Source organism: Mus pahari, chromosome X, assembly GCF_900095145.1.
Source record: "Mus pahari chromosome X, PAHARI_EIJ_v1.1, whole genome shotgun sequence".
Classification (NCBI taxonomy): Eukaryota; Metazoa; Chordata; class Mammalia; order Rodentia; family Muridae; genus Mus; species Mus pahari.
In genome coordinates, this window is record NC_034613.1 from 54,998,141 (window position 1) to 55,025,569 (window position 27,429).

The window sequence follows — 27,429 nt, forward strand, 5'->3', positions numbered from 1 at the left end:
ACCGGCAGTGGACTGGAGCAAAGATAGTTCTCCTTCTGGCTCAGGCCTGGATAAAGCTCCTGGGCAGACACCCCTCCTTGGGCGGGGAAAGGTACTGGATGACTGGAACCAGACAGGGGATCCTTCCCAGAAGCTGTGATGCTTCTCCAGTCCGGACTCTCCCCAGCAGTGCACTGGAGCAAAGATGGCTCACCTTCTGGCTCAGGCCTTGAGACTGTTCCCAGGCGAACATACCTCCTCAGGCAGGAAAGGTGCTGGGTGCTGGATCAGGCCGGGAGACTGCTCCTGGGAAGACACCCCTTCTCAGGCGGGAAAGGGGCCAGATGCAGGTTCAGGCCTGGAGACTGCTCCCGGGCAGATACCCCTCCTCGGGCAGGGAAAGGCGCCAGATGACTGGAACCAGACATGGGATCCTTCCCAGAAAGGTAAACCATTTTCTAAGTTCATCTTAGAGACCAAGGAAGGAAAAGAGTCAGATATCCAGTGCTGATGATCCCGAATAGAGAAGGTAGGCAGATTCTGAGGAGAAAATGGGAGCCTTATCTTCCCCCACTTATAGGAGAATCACTCTGTCTTCTCCCGAATTGAGTAATGTGTGGTTCTGGGCTCTGTCTATGAGGCTAAGGAACTAAGGTGAGGTTGCAGAGCTGAACTTCAGTGTTCAAGAACAGAAGTCTCAGGATTGATATATCAGATCAGATTGGTAAAGAGATGTGTAAACCTTCCCATTAATCTACAGCCACAGAGGAACCCTGGGCCTGCAAGTGTTTGCGGATAATGGCAAGTCAGGTTATGACTAATACCATCTGCTTTCCAGAATTCTATGTCATGAATCCAAACAATGTGAAAGCTTTTTAGAGAGGACTCGGCTAGGATCATTAGGAAAGAATTCCTGGATTTGAATCTGAGACATGGAAGAACCAGTCTTGTGCACAAAGGTAGAAATATCCAGTCAAAAAAGCACATGCATTTAGTGACCCCCAAAGCCCTAGATCACAAGATCACAAGTCAAAAATGTTACTTTTGTTTCCCTGAATTCTGTTTCATAGGTCCCAGAGAAGTTTTGCTTTGTGTTGACTTGGGTCAAGAGAAAAGGAATATGGACCTTGAGAATTATTAAGCAGAGGGCCCTGAGGGTTTATTTGAAAGATGTTTCTGGAATCTGAGAAAAATGAGGCTTTGAGGGAAGGAGATAGACTTTCTGGCTAGATAATGAAAAGTCAAATGGAGGAGTGGGATTCTCTTCTTCCACCCAGAAGTATACAGCAATGTTCATATTGCTTGTCCAAATAGTTGACTTAAGAGACTTTAGACTAGTTAAAGACATAGTTGTCTTTCAAAGTTTTGTTTTGGGAGTCCAAGGAGAGGGAGCTTTTTCAGAGTAGTGACTAGAGGCAGCATAGAGAATATTCCCAGCATTGAGTGGAAAGAATATTAGGCCAAGCTAGGAACTTTCTGTCCCAAGAGAGGATTTCTATTTCTCCTAGAGTTTGCTGTCTCTTGAGGCTTCAGGCCAAGTCATGGTTCTTATTGCCTAATGTTTGGCTTTGGAAATAGACCTGTTTAGAAATGAGTTAAGGGTCAACCTTGGAAAATGTCTAGAGGAGAGCTGTTAGGGAATATTCATAATAGAAAGAGTCTAAGGTAAAACTGGGAGCCTTTTCCTCAACCATAGACATACAGTAATTTGTCTTTTTTCCCCTCAGTTTTCATCCCTTGGAGGCTGTAGGCAGGGTGTACTATTATAAGTTTATCTTGTGCGACTGAGGGAAATTTGGGGAGGGTTGAGAGGACTGTTCTAGGTTCAGCATAATCTTACCTTTGAAGGTAAGTGTCCTCAAGGTTTAGAGGAGTCTTTCTTTCACCAAAAAAATAGGTAATAACATTTTTCTTTGGCGCTGGTAGGTATTTTTCTAGAAATGTTACGGGCTAGGAAGCAGCTTATATCATTTGTATTCATGACTGCCATATTTGAAATCTCAGAAGGATAAGGAACTGTTTGGGAGAGCATTGGAGTTGAGGCAAGAATGGAAGAGTCTCCACTATTGGGAAGTGTTCAGAGCAAGTGTGTGAGAGAGGGCTTCTAGGAATCTGAGGGAGGATTTAGAACTTTTGCCTTTCTTTACAGAAGACATTGCTATTTACTTTGGTAATTCTCCTGAAATATTATAGACAGGGTAGGAACTGCTCTCCTTTTGGAAGGGGTCAGATTTCCTATAGCATGGAGGATGCTAAGCTTTGGGACTAGAACAGGGGTCCCTGAAGGAATACAGGGAGACCTTTGGGAATGTTTACTCTTCCCTCACAGACACTGGAGGCAGATGTATTGCTTTGTTTTCACTCCCTGCCATTTTTGAGAGGCTCCAGACAACATTAGTGAGTGGGGTAACTCTCTCCCAAATTTTCCCCAATCACCCAAGATAAACTCAAAACAGTATACCCTGCCTACAGCCTCCAAGGGGTGTAGTTTTGGTGCACTATTTCTCAAATTCAGTATAAGAAGGTTGTCAGAAGTCAGAATTTTTCTTATTGATATTTGTTCGTTTTCTGTCTGACTGTTTTTTTTTCTCTGTGTGTGTGTGTGTGTGTGTGTGTGTGTGTGTGTGTGTGTGTGTGTGTGTGTGTGTGTGTGTAAGGGGAAAGAGTTGGTTCAATAGAGGAAGAATCCCAGCCTCACAGTATGTCAAGGGGGAAGACTCTGACTGATAAATTTATATCTCCCATGCATAGCAGGCCTCAGACCTCTCCTAACTCAAACATTTTTGGTGGGAAAAATGCTGTGCTACTGTGGCTTATGCTATTTCACGAGTCCCAACTAATGAAATGGTACAAGCCTCAAGATCATAGGCTACAATATTTAGTCCTGCAACAAGACTGGGGAGACACCACATAGGGTTGCCACATATTATATATCCAGACATCATTCTTTTTTTCCAATTTTTATTAGGTATTTACTTCATTTACATTTTAAATGCTATCCCCAAAGTCACCTATACCCTCCCCCCCTGCTCCCCTACCCACCCATTCCCCGTTCTTGGCCCTGGTGTTCCCCTGTACTGGGGCATATAAAGTTTGCAAGACCAAGGGGCCTCTCTTCCCAATGATGGCCGACTAGACCATCTTCTGCTACATATGCAGCTAGAGACACGAGCTCTGGGGGTCCTGGATAGTTCATATTGTTGTTCCACCTAAACTTAAAAGGATGTTTTCTTTTTTCCTTCTTAAAGGAACCAGTTCAAGTCAGTATAGGGAGTGCTAAAGGCTTGTCAGGAAGTAAGAAAACCTGAGACAGGGGAGCAATGGGGCAGGGAGATATTAATATCTGCCCTTTTTCTGTAGGGTTCTTAGAAATGTTATACCCAGGCTTCCATCTTGAAATGGGAAGGGGTTCTTTTTATCAGGCAGTTCAGTTCAAGTCATCAGACAAACATTACATGGCTTGGTAAGATATTAAGATGAAGCTCCTAAGGGAATAGTAAGCATGCTTGAAGCAACCAATAAGGAGTCCCTTAGCCATGCCTTGTTTCTGCTTTCAGCCAAAATGAAGCTGAGGCAGAATTCCAAGGTGCAGTATGTTCATATTTAGACCATAGAGTCACTGAATGGTGTTGATCTCGGTTGTCTTGGTTTGATTTTACGAATAGACTCATCTTGAGTTTTTTTAGGCATCAAGATGGAGATTGATAATAGAACAAGGAGACCTTGCAATATAGATAGTGTGAATCCCATAGGATCCTGCAATTGCCAATATCGAAATATTCCAAACTCAGCTATAGACCTCCTTTCACCTCTTTGGTTTTTGTTTTGTTTTGTTTCTTTTGTTTTGTTGTTTTTTTTCCTGATATTTCAGGGAATTGGCTACCTAAAGCTTAGACAACCACCCTCTTGTGGGCAAAATATCCTTTCAGCAGTAATTTCAAGTAATTTGAAGATGTCTAATAACATACTTTGCCACAAACAAGAAAGGATCTGCAAAAATCTCTCTATGCTTTCTTAATATTGATAAGATACAGGTAGTGGTATATAGATGTTTTCCTTGTCTCATGTCCTTCAGTAATTGGTGGAGATTATCTAATGTAGATCAGACTTATATTTTGGCAATAATGTATATGTCCCAAAGGATGATACCAGTACAATTTATCTCTCTTGTTAAGAAAGAAAGAAAGAAAGAAAGAAAGAAAGAAAGAAAGAAAGAAAGAAAGAAAGAAAGAAAGAAAGAAAGAAAAAGAAGAAAGAAAGAAAAGGCTGGGGGCAGGGGAGGAGTGGTAGTGGATCTAGTCTCTAATGTGTCAGTCCTAAGTGACCTTACACAGAAATAAAGGTATAATTTATCTTCACATTGACTAGAGGTTTTCAGGGAAATAAGAACATTTTTCTGAGATAGCAGGATCATTTTGGCTGAGGAAGATACAAATCCGCCAAGGTCACTTTAAAAACTGAAAGACTTCCTTAAATGAGAAATAAAAATGACCCACACCATTCCCATTTTTGTTTTCAACCTGAAAGGACAAGCAGTATGCTACTCAGTCAGTACTGGAAAGAGGGTGACCTTTGTCCATAATGCCCTTCTATCTAGCTCTGAGAGAGTATATATAGTTGGTCATGTGCTACATTTCTTAGCTTTTTTTTCTGAGATGAGTTCTAAAGGAAGTTATGATCTGAAAAAAAAACAAAAGATATATGGATGACCAGAAGAGTATCTAGTCCTGCCTGGAGTGAAGCTTAGTACTGTGAGAACTGAGGAAAGTTTATTCTATCCTTTCCTCCCATAGGAAGGATGGGTCCTATAGAATCTAGCTATTTACTCTTCTTAGCCTTGCAAAGGATATAGCTCTAGCAGGATCTAAATGGCTAGAATTATTCAAGATGATATTCTTTGGTTTAATGGTGAAACTTCAGGTAAGCAGAAAGTGGGACAGGATCCACCAATACTAAAGATTAATCTCCTGAACTAAGACCATATCTTTTAGTATAATCAACCTGGGTCAAGGGATCACAGTGTCATTTTTTCCTTTGTCTAGAGGGTTCTAGAGAAATAAAAGAACACCTTGATATTAGTGTGTGTGTTAGGGTTTTACTGCTGTGAACAGACATTACAACCAAGTCAACTCTTATGCTGGACATTTGATTGGGGCAGGCTTATAGGTTCAGAGTTTTAGTCCAGTAAAATCAAGGTGGGACCATGGCATTGTCTAGGCAGCCATCGGACCAAGTAGCTGAGAGTTCTACACTTTCATCTTGAAGGTTGCTAGCAGACTGGCTTCCATGCAGCTAGGACAAAGCCTATGCCCACAGTGACACATCTAATACAACAAAGACATACCTCCCAAAAGTGCCATTCTCTGGGTCAAGCATATAAAAACTATCACATTCCACTCCCTGTCCCCCATAGGCTTGTTCAAACCAATGACTCTATAAGGTTTATACCTACCCATAGCATAATAAAAATACATTTAGTTGAACTTCCAAAGCTCACATGGTCTATAGCAGTCTCAAAAATGTTGAAAGTTCAAAGTTAAAAGTATCTTCTGAGATTCACTTATCACTTATCTGTAATCTCCAAAGCAAGACAGGAAACCAGCTAGACAAACTCCAAATTCTGCACCTTCATGTCTGATGTCAAAGCGGTCTTCAGTTCTCCAACACTTTTTCATCATTATTGACTGCAACAAATTTCTTTCTCCTGGGGTGATTCCACTCCCTGTTAGCAACTTTTCTCAGCAGGTGGCACGAGGTTATGGCATCTTGAACATCTTGGAGTCTCCAAGGCAACTTCAGTGTTACAGCTTTTTGTTTCAGTGTTTGGGATCCACAAGTGATCTTCTGGGCTTCTCCAAATGGCTGGTGTCACTTCTCTAGCTTTGCCCTCTATAGCACTCTAAACTCAGGTTGATCCATCCCACTGCTGCTACTATTCTTGGTAGTCATCCATGGTACTGGCATCTCCAATATGCTAGCATCTTCTGCTGCAACAGAGAGTCACCAATAACCTCTCATAGGCTTTCCTCATGGTGCCAAGCCTCAACTTTTCATGATTCCTTCAGTCCTGGACGATCAACTGTAATGAGGCTTTACCTTCACCAATGGCCTTCCATGGCCTCTCATAGTGCCAAGCCTCCAGATACTCTTCATGACCCCTTCATGCCTTCACAATCAGTACCACCTGGGTGACTCTTACACATTACCAAGTACAGCTACAGAGTGATGTACAACCTTGGCTCTCTCTGGATCACAGCTTCTTTGTGATCTCAGAAAACATGTTCCAGAAGATTTCACCTCAGTGATGCTTGTCTCTTGTTAATCACCAGTAATTTCTTAGATCCAGCTCACTAGCATAAATTATCCCAGTAGTCCCTTCTATTCTTGACCCTAAAGCCAGAACCACATGGTCAAAGCTGCTGAGTTCTGCTGACTTTGGTCCTAGAGCATGTGTTCCTTTTATTCTATTATCAGCTTTCTGTTTTCCATTCCCCTCACTTCCTAAGCATTGTGGTCCTGGAAATTGCTCTGTAGAATGATCTTGAACTCAGATATCTGATTGGCTTTGTTTCCTGGGATTAAAGGTATGTACCACCACACCTAGACTTAAGGATTTTTTTCATCAAGTACATGCTCTCTCCCAGGATGACCTTAAACTGAGAGATTTGCTTGGCTTTGTCTTCTGTGATAAAAGGTGTGTACCATCATGCCTAGAGCTAAACTTTGCTGGGTGGGATCTTGCCCAAAAGTCTCAGTCCCTTAATCTGTTATGTCCTAGAACATTAGATTCAGCTCCATTCTACTTTCTTGTCCTCCTTTAGTACTTGAACCATAAATTTCATATTTTTTCCTTTCTCAACCTTACTCCTTTTTATTAAAATGCTCTTCATAAGAATGAGCTTTAGTAACAACACAACAGAATTTATGCCAGGCTGTTTTGAGACTTCCTTTTTCAAAGCAATCAATATAAATCTCTTCACCTTAGCCTCAGACAGGCTCTTTGGACAATGGCAGAAAGCAGCCACATTCCTCACCCAAATACCACAGAAACAGTCTCTGGGCCACACACTGAAATTCTTCTCCACTGAAACCTCTTGGGCTATGTCTGCACAATTCAAATCACACTCAGCAATGATTTTTATTATATATTTATGTTTAGCGGGGATTTGTTGCCTCCCCCAGCCTTGACTGCCCACAGTCACACTCTAACTGAAAGGCAGGCTGGGGCTGAAAGAGATTAGATGGTGAACAAGGAAGGAAGGCTAAGACAACATTACTGATCAAAGCCCCCAAGTTTACTAAGATTCTGAGCTTATATAGAGGGAGGAGGCCCATCCCCCACCACTCTGTTCTTGATGCCCTTCACCAGCTGAAGGTGATCTGCAGGATGCTGTGTCTGCAAGGTCTCAAGGGTCTCAGCAGGTAGTGATAATGCTTTGGAGGAAAGCAGTGGCAGGTGTAGACAAAAGAGCCTGCTTTGTAAGTCAGAAGGTTCCACCCCAGGTGGTCCTGTGCTTAGTGGCAACAGGGTCTTCTGAATCAGCCTGCTTCAAAGCTGGGGGAGATAAATGAAGAAGATGAGGTAGTTGTGGTAGAAGATGATGATAAAAAGAAGGGGTTGGTGGAAGAGGATGGTAATGATGAGGTAATAGGGCTAGAAGAAAAGAAGAAAGAAGAGGAGGAAGAGAATAAAGAGGCGTAGAAAGAAGAAAATGAGAAGGAAAAGGAAGAGGAAGAGGAGGAACATATAAAGGACACCTCTTTCATTTCAGGTGTTTTTGTAAAGGGTCCCATTTTCTCCTTCGTTATTATAATTCAGGGTACCCCAGATAAAGAAGAAGAGCAAACTTCCCATATGCTGAGTATTGCTCAGAGTACACAAAGCACTCATTATGCTTCTACTTCATATAATTATTCAGATGAAATTTCTAGTAAACAAGAAAGACAAGGAGGAAGAGGAAAAAGAGGAGGAGGAGGAGGAGGAGGAGGAGGAAGAGACTAGAGCTTCTTTCTCTTGCAGGTTACAGATAGTAAATTCCTTTGAAAAAAATCAAGAACAAATGGTGTAAAGGAAAATGACCTTAGAAGCCACTCTTATGTTTTTACCAACACACTGAACCTCACCTATGAAGATGAAGACCAGAGAATGCCTACATAATATTTCCTGATATTTATCTTGAGTGTGGTATTCATTGAAGAGTGCTGTGCTTCCGAAGAAAGCATCTGAAAATTCCTGAGTACTATGCGAGTGAACGATGGAGAAGAGTGCTTCATCTATGGGGAGCACACAAAGCTCCTGACCAGAACTCTTATGGAGCAAAATTATCTAGAGTATCATCAGGTGCCTAATAGTGAGCCTCCAAGCTGCATGCTCCAGTGGGGTCCATGAGCCTATTCTAAAACCACCAAGATCAAAGTTTTGGAATTCTTGGCCAAGGTCACAGGCAGGGATCTTAATTCTTTCGTTTATGGTATGAAGAGGAATTCAGAGATGATGAATAGCAGGGTTCTGGTAGAAGAGGCTCTAAGCATAGTACTACACATAAGCCCATTACACATAATGGATCAGCAGCTACTGATGCCCATTGTAAAGAATAGGTAGATAACTCTGTTTTTACTGTTTCGAAAGAGAACAGGTAATTAATGGTCAAGGTCAGTCTTAAGATATTATATTGTATAACAACTTTGTTCCCTTCTTCTACATAGTGATTAGTTAGTAATTTTATCCCTCTCTCCTGTTTTCATATTTTCATGCTGTTATATGTAATTACATTTTATTAACTTTACAAAATACATTTATGTGTAACTTTGGTCACATTTATTACTGACTCTCAAGTTTTGATATCAAATAGAGTGAAATCTTTGTAGTTCATTTCTTGATTTATTTAAAATGCTGAGTGTATTCTATAAGTTGAAATGCTATATACCTGCAAATGTTTGGGTTATGCAAAAAAATACAAAACAAAATGACATCTTAATAAAAGTTTTTTTCTCACCAGTGACTTGTTTGTTCACCCAATGTTAGTTGAATGGTTCCCCAAATGAGGAAGATAGCTATTAAGAGGAGAGATGGAATGTGAGGCATAGCCATACCCAGAGTGATAAATCCAGTGATTATATCAGGAACATAGAAAGATGCCTCTTAAGACCATATGAACAAGTGGAAAGAACACATTAGTAATTGGAGACCAAGTGTGCAAGTGGAAATATCATGAATTAAGGCAGTTCTGTGTTTTAGGATAACATTGTATCTGTGGGAATGCATCTTATGTTAAACTCTGGAGATGTCAGGAACCAGATTAAGTATGTCTTAGCAGTGAGAGAATCAGGAGTCCCAGGCTATGGAAGATGAGGGCTTACATAAAGGACAGAGGAAACAGAATAACCAGACCAGGTTGGGCTTGGAGACTGAATACTCCACAGTCATTTCAAAGTCAGGTGGATATCTGGGAGATAGTGAGACTAGAAATGTGAGCAGGATGTGCATTCTGCCCCAAGTCTTGAGGTTGAGGAAAACATGGCCAAAGCTCACCAGACTAGGCCAGAACACTGCATATAGAAACTTGACTAGATCAGAAGTTTTGGGAGGGTTTGGGCACTGGAAGATCAGGGGGATTCTCCAGACTGAGACAAGGGCAAATGTAAGGGCCAGGCTGTGCCTGAGATTGGACTTGGTGCACACTAGAGGAAATCGTGTGGACACAGTAACTGTGGGGAGTGTTTTATATATTTAGATTGTTATAGAAAATTTCTATTTCACTAGTTTGATATATTCCTAAATTTACTTTTGAGTTTAATATTAATGGGATTTAATTCATTGATTTATTTCTCAACATGCTTGTCATCAATATGTAGATATATCATGCCCAATTGCTAAAAGTGTTTATCAATTCAAACAGTTTTCTGATGGACTCAGTGTTCCTTAGTATTTTATAATTATAGAATCATTTTGTTTAAAGATTTGTTAAAGATCTTTCCTTATTTCTAGTCCTTCTATTTCTTTGACTTGCCTTATTACTACAGCTAAATTTGATTACCATATTGAATAAATATTAGAAGACTGAGGTTTTCTCTAATAAATCATTTGAAAGGAAACAATATCCTTTATTTCTACTTTCTTGGAAGATCCTCCCTCCTTTTCCCTTACAAGATGCCTAATCTTCGTGATTATTTGGTAGAAATACAATTAAAAGCTAACACCAAGATATAAGAGAAAATATGCAATGTTTATAATCCTGGGTCTAGATTATTTCCATGAGAATGATTCCTTTTATAGCCCCATCTATTTAATTTCAAATTTTATTTTTAACAGATGAATAATGTTCTGTTATATAAATGTTCCACACTCCTAGTATCCACTCATCAGTTGAGGGACATCTAGGCCGTTTCCAATTTTTGATTATTGTGAATGCAGCATAGTCTCCAGTGTGGTACAAACCACAGAGACTATCATATCCCTTGACAGGAGCACAGGCCAAGGATATCAACTAGGCCTTTGGGGCAACCTAGGTCATGGGCACAAATATTGTCCCAAGCAGCAGCCTGGGCCACCCACATCCACATTGATTCAGGCCACAGCCAAGTTCATAGACATCTTCCATGTCCTTTGATAGTAACAGGGGTCATGGATATCAAAATGGTCCCTAATGCAGCAGGACCAAAGACTCAAGCATGGCCCTCAGTGGCAGCATGGACAGTTTCTTAGCTGTTTGAATTTCCTCTGTTGAGAATTATTTCTATACCCTATCTTTTGACTTCTGCTATCTTTTCTTTTCTTTTCTTTTCTTTTCTTTTCTTTTCTTTTCTTTTCTTTTCTTTTCTTTTCTTTCTTTTCTTTTCTTTTCTTTTCTTTCTTTTCTCTTTTTTCTTTTCTTTATTCTTAATACATCATTTCTTGAGTTCCCTTTATATTTTGTACATTAGTCCTCCATTGAATGTAAAGGTGGTAGATATCTTTCCCATTCTATAGGCTGCCACTTTGTCCAAATGATGGTGTTCTTTGCAATGCAGAAGATTTTCAGTTTCATGAGGTCTCATTTATTACTGATTTTAGTATCTCTGATAATTGTGCTCCACTCAGAAATTCTTTTCCTGTGTCAGTGAATTCAAGTGCCAAAAGTTTTAATCTGTCATATTTCCCCTTTTTCTTTTTCATCATGGTATCAGGATACTTAGAGTCAGTCTCTCTCTCTCTCTCTCTCTCTCTCTCTCTCTCTCTCTCTCTCTGTCTCCCTCTCTCTCTCTCTTTCTCAGTCTGGAAAGATTTTGGATTCATTTTCTTAAAACCTATGTTATTATTTGATACTACTCTTTGTATGACATAATTTTTTAATCTGTGACTTAAATTTAGTGATAGTGATTTTAAACTCATCATTTCCCAGTGGCTATAAAGTTCATGTCTGTGTGTATAGTTTATGTGTTTTGAGTTATGGTGAACTTTTCCTTTATGTGAAAACATATAAACATATAAAAGACTGACTTTGATTTAGAATAACAATATGATCTAAAAGTCAAGTCATCTTTCACATTAATGCCTGTAAAGACTTGTTTAGCAGTTGCGTATGCTAGTTTTCAATCATTTCATATTCAAATTACAATATTTTAAGTGGATGTTTATATCTTTTAAATAGGCATATAATTTCTCTTTTGCAAGTGAATAATAATGTCCCCATAATCCCAGTGCACCAGTTGTGAAATGTAAACAAATTTTTTTTGTCATCTTTCTTAAGAGATAAAACATGACTGATCATGTTTATTAAAACTACATTTTAATTTTGGAGCTCATTGCTCCAGGAAAGATTAGCTGCAGATTTTTATTTTAATTAGCATGCTACTCAACATGATGAAAATATACCTAGTGCTGGAAAAATAGCCATACTTTCATGACTGCTGAGGTCACTGAATTTTTTTTAAAAAAATATCTATCAGCTATATGTCAAAGGCTTCTTAATTGACAAGTGATGAATCCATATAATACACAAGATATTCTCTGGACAAGGAGCTGTCATTTAATATGTGTGCACATGCTGGCAATAATTGTAAGAATCATTAGTTGTACTTCAGTGCACTGGTGTTTACTTATATAATAATTTTTCGCAGTTTAACAATAAATTGTATGTGTTGCTTCTTGTCAGAATTGTTCACCCTTTACCTTGAAGAATATAGTATTTGAGTCTATTTATCTCCTCATACTCCCCTTTGGAACAAGGTCACATTAAGACACTAAGAGGACTCACAGTGACCACTTCCTGTGGCATCGACTTTTTTCCCAGAAGAAAATTATGTATCAGACAACATTATTGGCAAGCTCATGAAAGGGAAGGACTAATTAAGCAGCTTTTGAATACTGACTTTACAAAGACTATTAAAAAATTGATTGTATTAGAGACAAAATATTCTGTTTTTTCCCTTTGTAAATCATTTGCAACTCTTCCAGCCATGTATGATTACATGTCATCTATAGCCTTTAATTTCTAAATATATTGTACAATTATTTCAAGTTACTTACCTTACTTCATATGAGTGGTCTCATGAATTCAGTTTGTAAATTTTTGTAGTTCACAAGACAACATTCCAAGAATCGTGATGTTAATCTCTTTCTAGAGGGACACTGAAACTGTACAGATGAAACTTAGAGAATCCTCTCTCAAATACTGTTTTGTGGAAGAAATTTCAGAATCCATTGCAAAGTCTATTCATTTAAAATGTAACAGCTGAATACCTTCACAGTATGTATTATTGCCCTATTCATGTTAGAAGAAAAGAAAAGCCCTTTTCATTTTGATGTTTTTCAGTATATCTCACATGAATGTGTCAAAATCTACTGTTTTTGTTCTATATTTATATTCCACATTTCCTATCCAACTCATACATATGGGTTATTACTATTGCCTTTAAATTGCCTCCACATGTGGAAGGTAATTTTATCCTGTTGAAGACACTAAGCACTTTAGAGCCAGGCTCTAGAGGCTCCTGTGCAGAAACTGACCGAAAACCATCCTCCCTAAAGACTAGCACTCGGAGTTGCACAAGGGACCATGCAAGCTTCCAGAAGAGGGGGAAAACAACAGGCCTATTCATACGTGATACTCATGAAATACAATGGCAAGCACGACACCATAACTCAAAGGGTGCAGGAGTGACCCCCAATACTTTGTCAGTAATCAACAGCCTTTAGTTAGACTTAAGGGCTACTCAACATGTGGCAAAAGTCATGTCTAGTGCTGGAAACCTAGCCAAGTCCCTAGGAGTAATGAAGTCATGGATTTTGGAGGAAAATGTATAACCACCATATTCTAAAACAGCATAATCCCTAGGTACACTCAAAGTACCTGTACTTATAACCATAGGTAAGTGTGTGCTTCACTCTTCATTAAGGAAACTTAACTTTTTAATAGACTGAAACCATTTCAGAAAAATCACAATAAATTTCAATGCAGTTTTGAAACATAGCCTCAATGGATACATCTTCAAAACAACTCCTAAATCTAAAGCTTGAAGAACATTGCAAAAGAGTGGTCAGAAAGATTTTTAGGAGTCAGAAGAACAGATATTTGACTATGTGGCTGTGTCTCCTAGTAATATCAGAAGCTACATCCATAATGCCTTACCAATTTGGCTATCTAAATATGAGCTATACAAGAAAAATAGACATGACAAAGTGGACAAAGGAAAACCCACAAAGCCTCAAACCTAGAATTATAAGCAACTAATGATATTGAGAGTGGGAAACAGTCTTTACTAGGGAAGATCACAACTATTGTTTATTCAATATCAAGTGGTGAACCCTAAAACTATACAAGTAATTAACAACATAAGGCTGATCATGTTATATTTAGGAATGTGATGTGCGTATGTATATACATGTAACAGCAATTAATAAAAAAGAGGCCACAAATTTGAGATATAGTAAGGAGGGTTATATGGCTGATTTTGGAGAAGGTAATGGAAAGTAATAAATAGTTTAATTATGATCTCAATTATATATACTAGGAAAAGTGACTATTAAGTGATATGTAAATAATTATTGCTATTAAAATTGACTGTAAATCTATTCATCTGTGGCAATTTGTAACCTATTTTTCTTGCTACAACAAAGCACTAGAAGGTAAGAACTTTATAGTTTCAGATGTTAAAATTTCAAAATTTGAGTACCTTATTATTTTGTTACCTTATTAAAGACTTCTTAGACTTATTACAACTTGGAAGATGGCATATGGTTGTAACAGAAAATTTAGATGACAAGACAGTGAACAAAAAAAGTAGGAAGGAATAAAGCATGCTTAAAAAAACTTAACCTAATTGGAACCAATCAAACTCCAAGGATACCAAATTAATTTCTTCTAGAGTTAATGCATGTAATAACAGAATTAGCTCCAAACGGTTTTCAATATCAAAGAATCTACTACTCTTCATATTTACAAACAGGGCAATGTGCCACCAATGTATCAAGTATCAGTGCAAGTCACTATATCAAATATTAAGTTCATCTCTATATTGATGATGGCACTGTGTATAATCACTTTATACAAAATGAAAGACTCAATTCTTAGTTATGATTATAAACAAACAATTCTAAAACCATCATGCACTATTTAGAACATTTTTAAAGATTTATTTATTTTTAGCAAAATTTTAGAACTTATGCTTCCATATTCCCCATGTACCATGGAGACACACACACACACACACACACACACACACACACACATCTTAAAATTGCATAGATGGTGAATCATCAGAAAGACCAAACCTACTCCATCTTCAGACCAGCCTCCATCTTAAAAGAAAAAAAAGCCTGAGAACTTGACCTGCAGCTGAACCCAAGCTGTACCCAAGTACCAGGTATGACACCATGGCTTGTCCTTGGCCCTATCTACTTCCTAGCAATAGATAATCAAAGATTAATCTGTTTCAGATGTACTTTCTCATCATTTGTGATTGTTCATGGTCTTACTTCAGAACACCTACCTGTCTGCTTACAATAGTTATTCTATTAGATGCTTCCCAGGCTGGACACCCTCACTGACTCCTGTTTCCTATAAAACCTTGTCCTGCTGAAGGTTTGAGGCTGCTCTGCCTTCCCACCCTGCTTTGTCAGGGTTGGGTTGGATTAGAGGCCAAGCCCAAGCTTGTAATAAAGAGAGCCTGATGCAATTACATCAGAAAAAGCTCCTTGGTGGTTTTTTGAGGTTCATGAATGCTTCTTGGCCCAACAAATCAGCATGATGTTTTACACAGGAAAATGTATATGCTATTAGTTCTAAGTTTATCATTGTGACAAATATCTCTGTGAAAGTAATCAAAGTGTTCATTTTAATTTGTAGTTTCAGAGATTTTTAATTCATGGTTGCCTGCCTCCATGGCTGCACACTTGAGGGATGACTGGTCATGACAGTGAAGATTTATGCAGTGTGTTGCAACAGCTCATTTTGTGGAAGACAGAAAGCAAAGACAGAGGCAGAAAGGCTTAGGACATGGAGAGATTCCTATGATGTTCTTTCTATAACTAGGTTAATCTACTTTATAGTATCCTCGAATAATGCTATAATGCTATGATCCCATAATGAGGTTAATATCCTTATGAATCTATGGCTATTATTGTTCAATCAATTCTCAGTTCTATAAACTGGAGACCATGCCTTTAATATGAGCTTATTTTGTAATGAAAAAGAAGGCCATCATTCATACAAAGCAGCAGCCTAGAACATGGTAAAAGGTACTTAGCAAATTCACATCTAATAAAAGACTAATACCCCAAATGTATCAAGAACACAAAAACTGTGGATCTCAAAAACAAAAAGAAAAACAAATAAACAATTCTATTAAAAGTGGGGCATAGATCCAAATAGAGAATTCTCAATAGAGCAATATCTAATTCTGCAAAGTACTTAAAGAAATGTATAGCATCCTTAGCCATCAGAAAATTGCAAATCAAAATGATTTTGAGATACCATCTTACACTTATCAGAATGGATAACATGAATAACACAAGAGACAGATCATGTTGTCAAGTATGTGGAGCATGGGGAACACTCATCCATATAGGTGAGAGTAAAAGATTGCACAGTCATTGTAGAAATCAATAAAGCAGTGCCTCAGAAAATTGGAAATCAATCTACCTCAGGATCTTGCTACATCACATTTTGGCACATATACTCAAAGGACTCTCTATCCTACTATAAGGACTTTTGTACAGCCACGTGCATTGTAAATTTATTTGTAATATCCAGAACCTGGAAAAACAACTTAGATGTCCCTCAACAGAAGAAAGGATATGTGGTACAATTATATACAACAGAGTACTTGGTATTGAATTTTTAAAAATGATGACATCATAAATTTTTCAAGCAAATGGATGGAACTAGAAAAAAATCTGAGTAAAATTCCATTATGTGTGTATATATATATATATATATATATATATATATATATATATATATATTGTCTTCCTTATTTTACCTAGCAACTGACATTTGTCTTAAGTCCAAATTAGAGGAATTGTGAGCAATGTAGCAACTATTATAGGAGTGTAGGTTTTCTTTGACATACTGATATGATTTTCTTTAGCTTTGCAAGCAGTGATGAGATAAATGCATCATGTAGTAATTCTAATTTTATATTTTTGAGGCACTGTACTATTTTCCACATTGAACTTTGTAAATTGTATTTCCATTAACAATATGTTGTGATCCATCATGTATTATCACCTTATAAGTTAAATTATAACCATTGTAAATGTGGTAAGATGGATCTCATTGAAATTTGGGCATACATTTTCTCAGTATTAATGACAGTGAGAATTTTTTATGTAATACTTTAAGAGATATTTTGCAATTGAATTGGGTATCATCCTTACATATTCTGGATAGTAAGCTCTTATCAGAATATATAATGTTAAAAAACAAATTCTTATTACACAGTTATTTTTCTCACTTTTGTAGATTCTTTCCATTGTTATACAGAAGTCTTTCAGTTTGATAAAATTTCAAACACTTAGTATTGATCTGTATATTGTGCTTTGGTGTCATAATTCAAAATGCATGTGGCAGGAGAGTCCTAGGCTTTCTTTTAGAAATTTCAAAATTTCAAGTCTTACATTGAGATCTTGATGCTTTATTGAGAAAATTATAATGTTATATTTTGTTATTTATTTATGAATTGGATTGCTATAACATAAATATAACAGTATATATTATTGTCAATAAAATTTGGTTAAATGTTTATTTAGAAAGATAATCATATTTTCCTTTAATACTAAAGATACTACTATGTCTGTCACATGATTGATCATTGTTTTCACTGAAATCATTATGTATTAGTTTAATTAATCATAAACATCACTATTATTTATAGTGATTTCTATATACACATATAGAAATTTTCCCGATCAAATTACTATTTCTAACATCTATCTTTCAAATTCTGCAATGGTGCTATGTTTTAAGAAAGAAAAGTTAGAAGTATATTTATTCAGTTAGTTACTGCTTTCACCAGGTGTAGTTAATTTTGATATAAAGTGATAAGAAACAGTAGATATTATTTTGGAGCTATTTTTATTTGAAGCTTCATACAGTAGTGATTGCTTTAATTTCTTGTGCTTTTATATGTTATATCAGAATGTTTAATTTTTACATTGTATCTATGGTTTTTCTTTCAAATAAAATATTTTATTTTTTAAAATGTGGAGATGGCTCCATCTACCAGGAAAGTGTTTTATTCACTAATTTGTACCCGAGTTTAATTCCTAGGACACAGATTCAAATGATAAAATGTTCATGCCTGGCGCCATAGACTTGTAATTCTCAGTGTTAGGGTAGCAGAGACAGGAACATCCCTGGGTTTTGCTTGCCGAGCAGCTTAGCTGATTCAGTGAATCCTACGTCAATGTCAATGCAGACCATACTTCCAAAAACAAACAAGGTAGATAATGAAGAATGACATCCGAATTTGTCTTTTTGCTTCCACAAGAACACAAAATTACATATACATATTACCATAAAGAAACACACATATACACACACGCAAACACACAAGTAAATAAATCAATGTAATAAAAATAAAATATTTAAAATTTTTAAAAATAGTTGCAGTCCTTTAATGATGTGCTTATAAGCTTTTCAAAAAAATTAATAGTAGGCAATTATAGCATAATTTCCATTTTCTATTAAAATACAATATATATGAATGATAGTCTACCCATGAATATTGCATATAATTTTTTATTATTTCAAAATAGTCACCATTACCAGTATAGTTATATAGAATATATTTTATGAATTCATGGGCTTGTGGAATATCTTAGCTAGTAGGGTGCCAATGCCATCTTCCAGTCTGATGTCCTGAGTTTAGTCCCTGAAACTGACATGTCAGAAAAGAACCAATTCTGCAAATTATCCTTTGACCTCAACACAATCCTTTTGGGATTCCTCCACAAAGTAATTAATTCATTAATTAAAAGTAATTTTTCTTAACATACATATTTACCACTTTATATTGATAGTTAATTTATTAGACTATAAAAGCAAGGGTATATTGTAGATTTTAGGAAAATTATAAGGATTACTACATGAAACAAGGCATATTGTACAGAATAAGTGTCCCATTTTTGTCAATTTTCCTCATCTAAAATTGCTTTTAACTAAATTAGAAGAAATAATGCACCAAGGCATGAATTTTATATGTTTTTAACAGTTTAGTGGTGAAGTATTCAACTAAAACACAAAGTGAACCACAATCATTAAGTAATGATGTACTGCAGTCTTTTGTGGAAAAAAGAAAATGTAGAGTTGGTATCTTTTACAAAATTTCAATTAAGTTTGACAGCCGCTTCATTACCATATTTGAGATAATAACACATTATAAGATGATAATCCTTTTGTCAGTATATAGTCTTCTGTAATTTAGGTAATAAAACACTCACATAAATCTTGAAAAGCCTAGTATCATAATTTCCCTTCTTTTGCATTGATTTTTCATATATAATGTTAAGAAATATGAGAATCATAGAAAGAGTGACACAATTTAACTGTGATACATAGCCAAATTATATAAGAACTCTGGTGGGAGAAGTATAACATTTCTGTACTCATCCTAATGTGAGTTCATTTATTGACTTACATGGGTTTTCCAGTGCAATGCAACAATTAGGCTGAATATAAGAAAACTGAAAATTAACACCCAAGTTCACATCAGTGCCTATAGGAATTAAACTAATAGCATAGATCAGTGATTGGAAGGAAACAATGAGATGAAATCACAAAGAATTTACTAGGAAAACAATAAATAGTTGAATTATAAGTGTGGAGGTTTACATACAGAAAGATCAGCAGAGAAGACAAATTTTTAAAAGATTTTATTTTGTATTATACGTAAATACACTGTAGCTATCTACAGACATACGAGAAGAGGGCATCAGTTATCATTATGGATGGTCATGAGCCAACATGTCGCTGGGATTTGAACTCAGGAGCTTTGGAAGAGCAGTTGGTACTCTTACACACTGAGCCAACTCAGCAGCCTGAGTGAAGACAATTTCAAAGAACCAGAAGGCAAAATAATGTATTTTTCCTAGTCTTATACTTTTTCTTCATTTTTTTTTGTTAGTTCAATGCCTTTGGTGCTTCCCTATGCAATATAAAGAAGTTCAAACTAGCACTAAAAAGAATATAATTTTTACAAATCCCAAGCTTTATTTATGCTTATTTTATATTATTGAGAATTTCATCCATAAGTATTGTGTTTATCACATTTCCATTCTGTCCTCTACTACTTTCTACTTCTTATATATTCCACTAAAGACTTTAAGATCTGATGGGTGAAGCTCCCTCTCATATATGTAGTATTCCAATGATAACTTGCTATTTTGTATCACAACCACTGTGATGTTCTCCGTCCTAGGCAAGAAGCTAATGACCTTTGATGGAGTGACACTTGATATATTGAATACTAGAATGCTCCACAGACTTTTTTAATTGCTTGCTTATGTTTAAGAGACCAAGGACATGAAATTGTGTAGATAGGAAGATAAGAGATGATCTGGGGAAACTAGGAGGAAGGGAGTGAATATGATAAAAATGTATTTTATAAATTTATTTATTTATTTATTTATTTATTTATATTAGATACTTTCTTATTTACATTTCAAATGCTATCCCGAAAGTTCCTTATACACTCCCTCCCCCTGCTCCCCTACCCACACACTCCCACTTCTTAGCCCAGGCCTTCCCTTGTGCTGGGTCATATAAACTTTGCAAGACCAAGGGGCCTCTCTTCCCAATGATGGCCAAATAGACCATCTTCTGCTACATATGCAGCTAGAGACACAGCTCTGGGGGTCCTGATTAGTTCATATTGTTGTTCCACCTACAGGGTTGCAGACCCCTTCAGCTCCTTTGGTACTTTCTCTAGCTCCTCCATTGGGGGCCCTGTGCTCCATCTAATAGCTGACTGTGAGCATCCACTTCTGTGTTTGGCAGGTACTGGTATAGCCTCACAAGAGACAGCTATATCAGGGTCACTTCAGCAAAATCTTGCTGGCATGTGCAATAGTGTGTGGGTTTGGTGGCTGATGATGGGATGGATCCCCGGGTGGGGTAGTCTCTGGATAGTCCATCCTTTCCTCCTAGCTCCAAACTTCGTCTCTGTAACTCCTTTCATGTGTATTGTTTCTCCTATTCTAAGGAGGAATGAAGTATCCACACGTTGGTCTTCCTTCTTCTTGGTTTTCTTGTGTTTTGCAAATTGTATCTTGGGCATTCTAAGTTTCTGTACTCATATCCACTTATCAGTGAGTGCATATCTAGTGACTTTTTTGTGATTGGGTTACCTCATTCTTAAATAACAAATAGAAACAATAGAAATATATTTCAAAAGTTCCAGTAAAACAAATTTCTACAATAATAAAGAAGAGACAAACCCATATAAATAATTAAATGATAAAATTATTAAAATAAAATACTCTCAAATAATACCACTGTACCCAACAAAAATATCTTTGAAATGTGTAAAACTGAAATGTGTGTAAAAAAAAAAAAAGCAACAGAGGCAATTAAAATCCATCACAGCATCTTTACAAGAAATGCATAAAGTAGTAGTGCACCAATAAGTAACAGAAAGGAACTACTATCATGAAAACGTATTAAAGTACAAACTTCACCAAAAGATCAAATTAATATTATATAAAGGGGATTTTTAAAAATATTTTTATCACACAAAACCCCCAAATCATACACATGAATAACGAAGAATGAAATCAAAGCTACACAAAATAATCAGGAAATTTTGAGAAAATTATAGCAGCTTATCTTTATTTATTAATAATGTACATAGGATAAAGTTTCTAATTAAATATTTACAACTAATAAATAGGAAACTAAAATCAAAATCCAATGATGAAGTGCCAACTTCTATCACCACTAAACACATAGAGGAGCTGGCAGAGAAGAAATAAAAAAAGTTGGTCATATAGAAATAATCCAAAAGAAATGCAAGGAAAATAGATATTAAATTAAAACTTGTAAAAATGATAAATGATCACTATACAATAGTTAAAGTATTAATTTTTAAAAAGAAAATATCAATAGCAAAATATATGTGAATATACTCCTCAAATACTTAATATCCCCAGTAGTATAATAATTCTGCACATCAAGAGCACTCATTCATGAACAGACACATCATTTAAGCTAGTTGAATAAAAATCTGTAAACATTGCATTGATCCAAATGACCTAAAATATTTTTATAAAATACTTCATTCAGCAACTACAGGATGTAATTGTTATTTTCAGCACGTGGAATATTTTTCACCACAGCATATATGCTAGGCTAAATTTCACATATTCTACAACTGAAATAACTTTTTTTGTTTTTTTATTTTTTGGTTTTTCAAGACAGGGTTTCTTGATATAACCTTGGCTGTCCTGGAACTCATTTTGTAGACCAGGCTGGTCTCGAACTCAGAAATCCGCCTGCCTCTGCCTCCTGAGTACTGGGATTAAAGGTGTGCACCACCATGTCCGGCCCTGAAATAATTTTTATTGCTTGAGAATTTCATATATTTGCATGAGGTGTTTTGATCAGATCTACCTTCTCTTATTCTCCTCTCCAATTCTTTTCTCATCACCTCTAATAATTTTTCCTTTCAATGTTTTGTACCATCTCTTCAAAAGAAAGACTGAGTCCACTTAGGGCTGTCCCTATATACACAACTGTGGGGTTCCCTTCTCAATGATGAATAGTCCCTCAGGGGCCATATCACTGAAGAAAACAGGTTTCTCCTATCCTAGAAGCCATCAACTGCAAATGGTTTCTTAGATAGCTTTGAGTCATCATGACATGAGTTCTTCTACCATCCATGCTGAGATTTTTGCTGGAATGGTTTGATGCACATTTGTATTAGTCAGGGATCTCTAGAGAGATAACTCAAAGGCTTCTGGGGAAGATAAAGTCAAAGCCAATTTTAACCTAGAAAGGTTTTACACACACACACACACACACACACACACACACACACACTCACACACACTGTATATATATATACAGTGTGTGTGAGAATTAACTCCATCATCTGAGAGCATCTGTCACAAGAGCCTGTGAAGAGAAAACTCTTCCTAAGCTTTTGCTACCAGAAGCTCCCCTGTACTCAGCTTACTAATCATTCTCCCTGGCAGCTCAGCTCAGTTCAGCTAGGCTCAGTGCAGCCAGTGCAGCATCTTGAAACAACAGGTGGCTACCTTGGAGTCAGTGCTTCCCTTCCCTGCTCATGCCATTTCCCCTTTGCTTGAAACCTCCAGCCTGGCTAAGCCAGAGGTCTTGTCAGATAGCCTTTGGTACACAGATTTACTCAAACACACACAGACACACATACACGTGTATGTGCTTATGTGTGTGTGTGTGTGTGTATTTATGCAGACAAATAGATATTAGATTTAAAATGTGAGAGTGAAAAGTGGTCAATATATAATAATTAAAGTATTGATTTGTCAAGGCTATTGTTATTGTTATATTATTATTATTATTAATATTATCTTACATGCTGTCATCCTGCTAGTCCAGCAATGGCTGTCTACCAATGGAAGGTCCACGAATTCAGTAGTTGTTCAGTCCATGAGACTTTCTGTCTCAGTTGGTTCTCAGTATACAGCTTCAATCTAAAGAAGTAGGCTGCAATACCAGAGGAGGAATTGATTTGATAGCAAGAGCAGGAGGAAGCAGGCAGAATGAATGCTTCATTTTCCATGTCCTTTACATAGGCTGCCAACAAAAAATTTGTCCCAAAATAAAAGTGGATCTACCTACCTCAAAACATTCCACAGATAGGTTGATTTTACCAATTCAAAAGTCTTAGCTAGAGCAATAAGAAAACTAAAAGACATCAAGGTGATACAAATTGGAAAGAAAGAAGTCAAAGTATCATTATCTGCATATGATATGATACTATACATAAGCAACCCCAAATATTCTATCAGGGAACTTCTACAGCTGATGAAAACCTTAAGCAATGTGTTCAGATAGAAAATTAACTAAAAAAAATGAGTAGCCTTCATTTATACAAATGATAAATGGGCTAAGAAAAAACTTAAGGAAACAACACTCTTTACAGTAGCCACAAATAAAATAAAATATCTTGGTGTAACTCTAATCAAGCAAGTGAATGATCTATATGACAGGAACTTCAAATCACTGAAAAAAATTGAGGAAGATATCAGAAGATGAAAAGATCTCCCATGCTAATGGATTAATGGGGTTAAAATAATGAAAATGGCTATCTTACAAAAAGCAATCTACAGATTCAATGTAATTCCCATCAAAATTTCAAAACAGTTCTTTACAGAATTTGAAAGCACAGTTCTCAACTTCACATGGGAAAAAAAACCCAATAGCTAAAACAATCCTGAACAATAAAAGAACTTCAGGAGCTATCACCATCCCTGACCTCAAGCTCTACTACAGAGCAATAAGTGGAATCTAATCAAAAACCCTGAACTAAACTCACACATGTATGGACATTTGATTTTTTACAAAGAAGGCATACCCTTATACTGGGAAAAATTAATTATCTTTAACAAATTTTGCTGGTCTAATTAGATGTCTGCCTGTAGAAATATGCAAATATATCCATATGTATAATCCCCAGACAAAACACAAGTCCCAGTGGATGATGACCTCACGGTAAAACTGGACGGACACACTAAGTCTAATGGAACAGAAAGCAGGAAATAGCCTGTATTCATTGATATAGGAGACAACTTCCCAAATAGAAGACCAATGGCTCAGGCTCTATGATAAACAATTAATAAATGGGATCTCATGAAACTGAAATGCTTCTGTAAGGCAACAGTCGATGGAACAAAATGGCAACCTACAGATTGGGAAAAGATTGTCACCAACCCTACATCTGATAGAGGACTAGTATCTAAAATATATAAGGATTTGAAGACATTAGATACCAACAAACTAAATATAGCAAATTAAAAATGGGATACAGAGCTAAACAGAATTTTTAACGCTGGAATCTCAAATGACCTACGAGTCTGCACTACATCCTCCACTAGTCTTGCATTTTTATGGGTCTCCAGGGTCTGTGAGCAAGTAGGTCTCTGATTCTTGTGGCTTCTCTTGGGCTCTTTTCCTTTTGTTGTTATGTGTTGGCCAACTTTAATGTCATGGCTTTATGTTGCGGACCCCCTAACTCCAACCGGCAGAGACGGGGGGGGGGGGGAATGACACAAATGCCAAGGAAGGTTCCAAACAGATTTCTTCATCTCTCTGAGCAGCTTTTTCCTCTCCCTCTCACAAACAGCTTTCTATAACCCTCTCCCAGCTCCAACTAACTCCAACTGCTTTCTTCAACTTCTTTCTCTGACTGCCTTCTCCAACTGAACTGTTTACAGCTTTTCCCCACAGCATTCTCCTTCCCCCCAGGTCACATCCTGCTTTCAGTCCTCTGACCTAATCCCTCCCCCCTCTCCTGGATCCAGTCAGAGTTCAGCCAGTGACTCAGCAGGCAGGCAGTACAAGATTGTCCAAGTGCATCCAAGTGCACAGGCTCAGGTTAAACAGGGATCACAGTGGTCTCACTTGCTTCCCACAGCTTTAGGCATTTGTTTTATTTTATTATATTTAACTTTGCTATGTTTAGTTGTTATCTCTTAGAAGCCTGTTCTTTTCTAGTGAGAGACATAAATGAACTTGAAGAGGAAGGGAGGGGAAGTAGAGTGAAACTGCAAGAAGTAGAGGGAGGGGAAACTGAAACCAGGACATATGTAAGAGAAAAGAATCTATTTTAAATAAAAGGGAAAGTGATGTTTTGAAAGGAGATATAAAATTGACACTAAGATTTTTGTGTCATTGTCTCCACTTTAGAAGTGCCTTCAATGTCTTAATTTCATCAACTAATTCACTGATTAAAGAAAACAGAATACTGTTAAAAAAGAAAGAAAGAATGCAATGTTTCATGCCCTTAGTCATCGGAGAAATGAAAATAAAAACAACCCAATATTCCATATTGTACCCATAAGAATGGCTAAGATTAAAACATCAAGTGGGATAACACATGCTGGTGAGGATGTGGAGCAAGGGGAATACTCTTCCATTGCTGAAGGAAGTGCGCACTTTCACAACCAGTTTGTAAATCAATTTGACCAATTCTCAGGAAACTGGAAATAGTTCTACCTGAAGACCCAACTCCTGGGCATATACCCAAAAGATGCTCCAACATCCCACAGACATATTTGATCAACTATGTTCATAGCAACTTTATTCATAATAGCCAGAAACTGATAAAAACCTAGATGTCTCTAAACTGAAGATTGGAAAATGAAAATGTGGTACATCTATATAATGGAGTAATACTATTCATCCATTAAAAACAAGGACATCATGAATTTTGCAGGCAAATGGAAGGAACTTGAGATGAGTGAGGTAACCCAGACCCAAAAGTACATGCATTGTACGTAATCACTTATAAGTGGATATTAGCCATAAAATACAGGGTACCCACATTACATACCACAGACCCAAAGAAGCTAAGTAGGATTGACAGCCCAAGCAAGGACGCTTGAATCTCACTTAGAAGGGGGAATAAAATAGTCATATGAGGTAGATCAAGGGAGAGAACTGGGAGGGAGAAGGGATTGGTAGGGGAACAGTGGTGGTTTGGGATCAGGTGTGGAGAGAGACTGATGAGAAGGCAAGCAGGCAGGGAAAGTGAATGAAAATCTGCAGCTGGTGGGGTTTCTGAGGTGGGGACATCTCAAGGACATGACAGAGACCTGGGAGTGGGAGACTTCCTGAAATAAATGGGGTAACATTAGCTGAGACTCACAGCAGTTGGAATTACAGGGGCCACTTCCTGTAGCACAACCCTAACCACACTGGAGCAAGAGGGACACCTACCTACCAACAAAACTTTTGACCCAAATTTTTCCTGTCTTCAAGAAATACAAGAATGGGGATGGAACAGACCTAGAAAATTGTCAACCATTAACTAGTCTGACTTGAAAACCATCCCATGGGTAATCACCAACCCCTGACGCTATTAATGATACTATACTTTCTTATGCCTGCAGAAAGGAGTCTAACATAACTCTACTCAGAGAAGTTCTACCCATCAGCTGACTAAGACAGTTGTAGAAACCCACAGTCAAACCTTGAATGGAACTCAGGGACACATAAGGAAGATTTGAAGAGAAAATTGAGAGCCCCAAATGGGATAGGAACTCTATAGGAACATCAACAGTATCAAGTAACCTGAACCCTTGGATGCTTTCAGAGACTGAATCACTAACGAAGAGCATATATGGGCTGGACATAGGTCTCCTTACACATATATAGCAGACGTGCAGCTCAGTCTTCATGTAGGTACACCAACAACTGGAGCAGGGGTTTTCCCTAAAGTTGTTAAATGTCTGTGGAATAGACTCCCATAACTGGGCTACCTTTTCTGACCTCAGTGGGAGAGGATGCAGCTAGTGCTGCAGAGATATGATGTGCCAAGGTGGGCCAGGGACTACCTGAGGCAGCTGCCACCCTCTCAGAGCATATGGGGATGTGGGATGTGGGGAGGGACTATGATTAAGGGGGAAGCTGTAATCAGGATGTAACATTACTTACTTACTTACTTAATTAATTAATTACTTTATTAAAAATATCTCTCATAGTTATACCCATAAAATTGTGTTTTAGGTAATCCCAGATACAAGCAAATGGACAAACAAAAATAGCCACGACAGTATGCATTCACAGGTGTCTTATGTCCACATGTACAATGGCCTGTCATGTTCAGCCCTTACACTCTCACTGCATGAATAAGTTTCATCTTATATAGAAGGTTTTACATCCAATCAGATATTGTTTCATGAATTCCCAGTGCTTCACAATGGGCAAGTCTCTCTCTAAGTCTCTCTCTCTCTCTCTCTCTCTCTCTCTCTCTCTCTCTCTCTCTCTC